Source organism: Pinus tabuliformis, chromosome 3_2, assembly GCF_031772625.1.
Source record: "Pinus tabuliformis cultivar Carrire ecotype Pingquan chromosome 3_2, CPIR1, whole genome shotgun sequence".
NCBI classification, from domain to species: Eukaryota; Viridiplantae; Streptophyta; class Pinopsida; order Pinales; family Pinaceae; genus Pinus; species Pinus tabuliformis.
The window spans coordinates 181,911,638-181,921,056 of NC_142302.1; the positions used below are offsets into that span (position 1 = coordinate 181,911,638).

The 9,419-nt window shown below is 39.6% G+C and overlaps 1 non-coding gene across 1 annotated transcript; it reads right to left on the reverse strand.

Moving 5' to 3' along the window:
* Nucleotides 1-260: 260 nt before the first annotated feature.
* Nucleotides 261-333, reverse strand: TRNAK-CUU (transfer RNA lysine (anticodon CUU)). The gene has a single exon. It is a non-coding gene; the product is annotated as a tRNA-Lys (tRNA).
* Between the last annotated feature and the right edge of the window lie 9,086 nt (nt 334-9,419).

The following is a 9,419-nucleotide window of genomic DNA, read 5'->3' on the forward strand; positions in this document are numbered from 1 at the left end:
ATCCTTGTTCCTGAGTATCTTACGAATGTTACGGTTCTTCTTCTTCTGTTAAAAGGTGGATGGACATATGGTTGAAAATCTGACGGTTTTCCCCATCCTAAAAGGGAGATTGCTTGCTTTCAGAAGATTCCCCGTCACAATGAAATTTTGACTGTTTTTTTTTAATTGCTAAACACAAAATTTCATACAACTTCCCCCGCGGTAGGAGCCCAAATGTTCCACAAAAACCCAACACCATATGTGCTGGAACACACAATTCACGCCCACCGTGGGGCTCGAACACACGACCACAAGGTTAAGAGCCTTGCGCTCTACCAACTGAGCTAGACTGGCCACGACTATCAAATTGAGAATAGATTTTAGAGTGAGAATTTCCTCGAAGAACTCAGTACACTTCGTCCCCTGCTTTCTTCCTTCCATAATTATGGTAAAATTTTCACAGTTTTTCACAAGTTGCTGCAGTTTAGTGATGAGAATTCCACGTTGTGACCGTGGAAAACTGCCCTCGAATCCAAACAGCCGGCGATTGTTTGCTTTGATAGACAACCCACACATTTGAAAATTGCACCGTAATTTTTGAAGAGTATTTTTTTTTTCCTTGAGTATGAAAAAAGCTGTATATATATTATCAAAATGGATCATGTACATTATATCTAGTTCATGCAACCATATCATCATAATAAACCATTTGGGATAGCATGTTCTTGCGTACCCCATTAGAATTACCCAAATATACATATAGACAAAATATAAACACAAAAGATCAACAAGTATCTAAAGCAAAATAGGATGGGGTGTAAGACAAATACACCCATCATATTGGCACTATGAGAAAGAAACAATGATCATCCCCATTGCTAAGGATATCTTTGTAAGAACCAAGTCACCAGCCGGTTGTCAATGTGTCTACCTATACAGGAAAAAGATTGTAACCAAAATATACAAAAAAATAGAGCAGAGTGATATCCCTTAGTTTTTCCTAGGGAATGGGAATTCTCCAGCATTTAGAACATTGCCATCCAATATAATATCAATGTGCATCTCTCCCAATTTTCCTTGTAGCCCTTTCTTTGAGAGATCATCCGCTAGCTGGTTGTATTCTCTGCCTATATGCTCCCAAGCTGTGTCCAGAGATTATCAATTCTCCTTAACCATCCAAGGAGTGTTGATTGATTGATATTTGCATACCCATTTACATGATCCGTGATAATCTTGGAATCCCCATATATATAAATATCAAGGATATTGAGGAAAATTGTGAACCATAATATACCCCACAAGGCCATTGCTTCTGCCCTATTGTTAGTGCCAATTCCCGCATTACAGTGGATTCTATATTGTAGATCATTGGATATGGAAATCCAGAAGCCACATCCACAAACATTCCTTTGCGACGCACCGTCGAAAAAGAAAGTCGGATACTCCATTTGAGGCTTTGTTCTCTTCTGTTGTTTTCTTTTTTGTATTTGATCTCATGTACAGGTAGTATAGAGTGGAGTGATATGATGTTCCCATAGACCTGTGTGAATTCTTCAATAGAATTCTCAAATATATATTTATTCTGCCATTTCCATATAACCCAAAAAAGTAGAGCACGAATAATCCTCCATGAGATCTTCTGTTTGCTCCACCATTCCATACAATATGCAATGTTGTGAAATTGATTATTAGGAAAACCAAAGTGTGAGGCCTGTTTATTGCATGCCTGGACCGTGAGTTGGCATTTGAGAAAGATATGACAATTGCTTTCCTCCTCTTGTTTGCAGATTGTCATAAGGTAGGCCCATGCCAATTACGTTTCTGCAAGTTCTCTCAAGTGAGATTTTTGTTGTGATATACTAATGAGAGGAACAAGTTGATTTTTATGGGAATATTAGACTTTTAGAAGGTGTATATTACAGGATTTTCCACACAATGTGCCTCCCTCCCACAAAGGGAAAGATATATGTCAGCAACCATAATATTCCCCGCCTTCATCTTCCCCGACCACACCAATTTTTCACGATGTTCCTCTCGACATATACCCAAAACTTTCATGCCTACACAAATTTGGTTCCATTCCATCGCCAATTGTCCATCCAGATCCAGTTCATGTGCCGATTTCCATATAGGGGAATAGTCCCTCCATGCGGAGATTAATTGATTCTAGAAAAATACACCGTTCCCATACAAGCATCTGGTGAGTTCCTTTGATATGTTGCACTCCCAGAATATGGTCAGCCCCAATGAGAATCCTGTGGCCGGACCCCATATTCCAAGCCAAATATTGTATGAATATTTTAGCAATCTTTTGAAAGCTATGCCAAATAGCCGAACCATGTGGGATAACAATACAGTCCTTCCGATACCAGAACAAGAATTCATGATCCTTTAAGTATTTATGTCTAATGACCCTACTCCACATGTCAGTGCCAAAAATACTCCGCCATAATGATTTAATCAGTAGCGAACAACCAAAATGTCGAAGGTTCATAATACCCTAGCCTCCTAATCTCTTAGGGCATGTAATGTGAGACATTTTTGTCAAATGATATTTATGCTGCCCATTGCACCCCACCCAAATAAAATTTGAAATAATGTGATTTATGGTGTTTATGATGGCTTGTGGAATATGAAAAAGGTGAGCCCAATATACCCCCAACTGCGTAAGGACAACCTGCGTAAGGATAGTGCTTCCACCCAGGGACAAGCATCTATATTCCCACCCACTAATTCTTTTAAAGAATCAATCAACCAACCACTGCTAGTCGATATTTCTGTAGCAACATGGCTTGATGTGATATCCAAGGTACTTCATACCATATTTCATCAGTGTTGCCCCAATTCCAAATAGGCTTTTTATATAGTCAATAACCTCCATATTGCACATATCATGATATATGATTGATTTTTGCAAGTTCATATATAAACCAATAGCTTTAGCAAAAATTTTAAAAATATGAAAAAGTGTCAACCATGCAAGGCGATTCAACATACCCATAATGAGCACATCATCAATGAAAAAACCATGTGATATATGGATGTTTTTCCCTATGTTCATCACCTGAATCTGATCTTCTGCCACCACTTTTTTGATGTGCAGGCTCAAACCATCCATAGCCAGGATAAATAAGAGAGGAGATAGTGAGCAGCCCTGTCTCAATCCCCGACCAACTCTGAAGAAACGTGTAGGATATCCATTAATAATTACCGCATAATTCACATTTGTGACACAAGCCATAATCCAAGACACACATCTAGGCTGCAAACCAATCTTATGTAAAACTAGTCTAAGGTATCCTCAGTCTAGACAATCATAGGCCTCCTATAAATCCACCTTCATAATAGCAGCATTTAGGTGCTTGGTATGAATCAAATGCATACATTTTTTTGCAATGGCAACTGCATCATGAATTTGCTGACATTGAAGAAACCCATATTGTTTAGGTGAAATGAAGCGAGACAAAGTAGACCGCATCCAACTGGAAATTATTTTTGAGATGATCTTATATATAAGATTGCACAAAGATATGGGCCTGAAATTAGAGAAAACAGTAGATGGGCACTTCTTTGGGATGAGAGCAATATACATAGAGTTTATATGCGGGTGGATGTTCCCCAAGATCCTCGACTCCTCCACCATATCCAGGAGATCCCTTTTAAATATGTTAAAAAAATGTGTGAAAATTTCAACATACCATCCGTCCGGACTCAGGCTCTTGTCCCCTTTAAAGGATTTTAAAACCTCTAAAAGCTCCCCTTCAGTGGCCTCTTTAAATAGTGTTACATTAGCATCATCATCAAACATATTAGGATATAGGTCCACCGCCCATAAAATGTCCTCCACATCAGCCCCCTCATTGCGATCATATGCCTTTTGAAAATATGATACAACAACACTACTTATATCCTTCTGTGATTGAAAGCAGTGTCCCTCTTCATCATGAATTTCCCATAAAGAATTTACTTTGAGCCTGTGATTTGCATAACGGTGAAATAATTTTGTATTTCTGTCACCCTCTTTAATCCATAGGGCCCTGCTCTTCATGCGCTAGGTAGATTCATTTATAGATAATATCTTCTTCCTTTTAAGCTCTAATTCCTAGATACGAGTCCTGATATGGATAGGTAGACAATGTGAAGTCATCCCGGGATGTAGAGCATCCAGTTCTTGCTGTATGTCGAATAATTCTTTTTGAAGGCCTTTAGCCTTTTGTTGCTGCTAAGCTTTAACTCCCCCCCAAAGGATATCCAACTTATCTAATATATGAACCATAGAAGAAGTCCCTGACACATGATCCCGGGTCCAATCATGGGTCCATACCTTGTGCACTAAAGAATTAAAATCCTGGTCATCCAACCATGTTCGGTTGAATTTAAATGGAAAATCATGTCTAAAATCTGCCCTTTTCCATTGTACAGTAATGGGGAGATGATCAGAGAGATGGTTATTAATGACCCCTGCATGAACATCACCAAGGTGCTCCACCAAACGCTCATGTAATATAAACGGTCCAACCACTTTGCAACATATGCCATACCCAATTTTCCATTGTCCCAAGTGGGAACCATCTTCTGAGGACATATATCAACTAAATTGTGGTCTATAATCACATGATGAATCAAATCGGCCATTGGGTCGATTTTCTTGGAACCGCCCCATACTTCATCCAATCCAACAGTGCAGTTAAATTCCCCCGCTATGATCAGAGAAGCTAGCTCCATAATCCCAGACGATATCAACTTTTACCAAAAAACAACCCTATTCCTATAAGGTCCATATAAATTCAAGTTGTGAATACAATTTAAGATTCCCCAGATGTATCCTTCAAGCAAGATACCAGCAAAGCAAGAGAAGGCCTTAGCCTAAACCCATCAAGGATCCCATAAGGCTAGAAGGCCTCTAGATAGACTAGCAGCAGTCGTGGCCGTGATATGCCAATCCAGAAACATTTTCTGGAAATATGTAATAGCGTGACAGACAAAATCCATAGTTTCCTGTAAGAGAATAATGCAAGGATGTACAGAGAGAAAAAGGTGTTTGAGAGCCAAGTACTTTGAAGGGGTCCCCAATCCCCGAATGTTGAGTGATAAGATGGAAGTAATGACAGACACTAAGTGGGCATCTATGCTCCAAGGGCCCATGAAGTAGGTACATCAGTAATAAGAACGTCAACTAATAAACTGTCAATGGGGGAGTTAAATGGATTATGTCTGGGTCGACCCCGAAAATGACGACTGCCACAGTTATGCTTACGACGGACTGTAATATTGGCAATTGAGGTGGGATTGATTTGGGGTGATGATGATCCAGGCGATTTATGAATGGTAAGTGTGCATAGATCTAGGGTTTCCCTCTGATGGAGAAAATGCAAGTCACTACCCATGGAATTTGTAAGGGAAGGCAATGGCGAGTTTGGTGGAGTATTGTTATTCTTGGGCCCCTACGAGCGAATATGTGGGGGTGATGGAGCAGGAACATAAGTGATATGAGATGTGGAAGGTATGTCATGTGGCAAAAAAAGGATGGGGATGTCATGACAGGGCGGGGAGATTCCCGGAGGGGGGGTTCAAATGTTCTGGCTTGGGAGGTTGGTCACAGGTAAGTCAGATTTTACAGACGACAAAGGAGATGACAGAATGGTGATGGGCGAGGAGCTATACTTCAAGGAATCATGAACATGTTGACGAAAAGGATGTGGATCATGAAAAATACCTGATTTAGGTCGATTGACCCCTCCATGATAATGAGATGCACCATATTGAGGCTTCGTCGGTGCACTCATACAGTTCCAACCATGCTTTCTCCCACCCAGGCGATGAGGACAGTGAGCCAGAAGATGGCCAGTTAGATGACAATTAGAATATCGAAATTGTCCCCCCCAATAATCCAGTCTTTGACTTAATTGAGTCTCCCCCCAGTGTAATGCAATGTGATCAAGGAAGCCTCCCTGATACTCCTTCTCAATTAAGATCCAAGCAACGCATTTATCAGGGGCCCCCAAACACTGAGGATCCACATAAACAAATTTCCCGATAGCATTTCCAATGTCCATCAGGGCCTGCTTGGTCCAGAGCTCAATTGGAAAACCAGGCAATTTCACCCAAATGAGCTTATTTTGCGGAGTATTGTTAAGAGAGTTAAAACCAATAAACCACGAATGTAGTTCCAAGAAACTGCGACCATCAATCCATGGAATTGCTTTGATTTTCTGCAAATCATCTTGACTAAGAAAATGAAAACTATACCATCCCCGAAGCAACCGAACAACAGTCGACATATACCCCAATAGGGTTTTCCACTTCTTATCCACCTAGATTCTCATCTCAGAATCACTCCGCTCTGAAAAATTCCACCGACCAACAAGGGCACGTTTCTGCAAACTGGTAATTTGGTCATTCAGTTTCTCAATGTCGAAAACCAGAGCGAGTGGCGGGGAGGTGGTCTTAATAGATCGTGCTCGATGCCTGAATCGTTGTTCATTACCTGCATGAGTGCCACCTTGTATATATTCTCAATGGCTTAAGGTTATGAGTGAGTTTTCTTGCTTTATCGACAACCCACACATTTGAAAATTTCATCGTAATTTCTAAAGAGTATTTCCAAGGGTATGAGGTTATGAGTAAGTTTGCATCGTAATTTCTGAATAGAGTATATATTTTCAAGGGTGTGAGGTTATGAGTTAGTTTGCATTGTAATCTTTGAACAAAGTATATATTTTGAAGGGTATGAGGTTACAAGTGAGTTTCCATTGTAATTTCTGAATAGGGTATAGATTTTCAAGGGTTTGTGGTTATGAGTGTGTGTGGGGCTTCCTTGAAAATTTCTTAAGAGAGTATATATTTTCAAGGGTATGAGGTTATTAGTGACTGTGGTTTATGTATGGGGATGCTTTTTCAAGGGTATGAAGTTAAACAATCTTGGTTGGCAGAACAGTGTTACATGATGCAATGGGGTATATGAGTGAGTGGGGTTCTGTCTTTATGTATGGGCTTAAGGTAGGTTGCTTTTTAAAAGCAAATGATTCCTACGTAGGTAGCCTCAGTGATGTCGGTTTTGCCAAGGATATATATATATATATATATATATATATATATATATATATATATATATATATATATATATATATATATATATAGATATATGAGCTAAACTGCCTCTTAGCCGTGGACTAACTGCTTTTGGTTAAGAGCTCATTTTCTTCAAAAGTAAGGAATAAACAGGTTGACGATCCAAGAACTAAAGGCATCATACAGAATGGAAGTCTGCCCCTTACTGACCACCACATAGTTATTCCTAGTAACATGTTTGTCTACGAATACAATTATGTGATTGCACACTTGCAAGCTAGCCAATCTGGGTTGCATAGAGTTACATGCATTGCAGGATTTTTGTTGTTGTAATTATATGCAGGTATTCGTATAGATTGTCGTGAACTATTGATCTCTAGATTGTGGTGCCTCTATGCATTTAGATAACAAACTTGGAGTATAACAAAAGAGAATCTCATCTGTATTTAAGGTGTAATGGAAAATAAATTACAATGTAGACAACTCATTGTCATTTGTGCTTGAAATGTCTCTTCCTGTAAACTGAGCATTTAAAACTAGATTTTGCTCCATTTGCTTGTTTATCCCTCCTAAAGTGTTTTTGATGTGGTAATCTCTGTCTCTTGCAGTAATTATACAAGTCTTTTTTTCCCTATTTTCTGCGTTGAAATGATGCTATTGGTATTACAATAAGCCTAATTGATCTCACAATTCGATCACAAATGTAGGTTTTAACCCCGTACAAAAATTACCTGCATACAAATTCTAAAACATAGAAAATAAATAATGCGAGAGCAGAACACATAAAACACATATACACAAAGATTTTCCCCTAGATCCCAAAATCGGGACTACCAGCTTGATTTTTCATTATTGTTCCTTTCAATATTATAATACATATTTATACATGCCGAAGCATCCAGTATCATGGACCAAAAACCATCGCGTCCAAAAAAACATGTGCGAAAATCATGCACAAAACCATAGGTGGGTCCGCCCAACCTAACATAGGGTCCAAAACCAAAATTTTCCGGGGCGCTGCCCCAGACCCCATAAAGTGGGGTTATGGGTGCCCCTTAAACCCCCTGTTAACTACGTGGAAAGAATATAACACAACCCAACATTCTCCCACTTGTTGTTTTCTTTCCACAGGGGACCACAAGAGAGCTTAGTCATTTTTCCAGCCCTGAAATGCCCATTGTCTCTATACACCAAGAGAACTTCTCAGAGCTCACAGATTTTGTCAATGCATCTACAGTATTATTCAAAGTGTCCACCTTTACCAGCAACACCTTTTTGTCTTCTATCATATCCCTCACAAAGTGATACTAAACATCAATGTGCTTTGTCTTTGAATGATATGCAAGGTTCTTTGCCAATAAAATTGCACTTTGGTTGTCACAGTCTATCCTTATAGCTTCCTGTACTAACCCCATACTTGAACACAATATTTGCAACCATACTGCTTCCTTGCTTGCATGAGTGGCTGCCATGTATTCTGCCTCTGTAGTTGACAGTGCCACTACAGATTGTTTCTTACTCATCCAACTGACTGCACCTCCAAATAGGTTAAACACATACCCACTTGTAGATCTTCTCTGATCCATATCTCCAGCCCAGTCTGCATCAACAAAGCCATGAATATCCAACACTCTATCCAATCCTTGTCTTCCTTGGTAGCACAATCCATAATCACTAGTGCCACGCAAATACCTGAAAACTCGCTTCACTACTGTCCAGTCCTCCTTCCCTGGTTTTGACATAAACCTACTCAATACTCCCACTGCATGTGCAATGTCTGGTCTAGTACAAATCATTGCATACATCAGGCTACCGACTGGACTTGCATATGGAACACGGGACATGTCCTCTTCCTCTTCTTGTGTCTTGGGACACTGTTCAACAGATAACCTCACACCTACAGGAATAGGAACCTTCACTTGTTTACTATCCTGCATATTAAACCTCTGCAATATTGTCTCAACATACTTCCTCTGGTTTAACCAAAGCTTCCTCTTTGCCCGATCTCTTTTAATTTCCATGCCCAAAATATAGTTTGCAGCACCAAGATCTTTCATGTCGAATTTGGAGGAAAATTGGGTCTTCAAATCTTGGATAACTTCTTTGTCATTTCCAACCAACAACATATCATCCACATACAAGACCAGAAAAATAACACGGTCACCAATCAATTTAAAATACACACAGTGATCTGCTTTGCTTCTAGTGAAGCCAAGTTCCTGTATAAATGTATCAAATTTCTGATACCACATCCTTGGTGACTGTTTTAACTCATATAGAGACTTATTTAACTTACATACCAGTTCTTTCTTACCCTTCACCACAAAGCCTTCCGGTTGCTTCATGTAGATCTCCTCTTCCAGATCCCC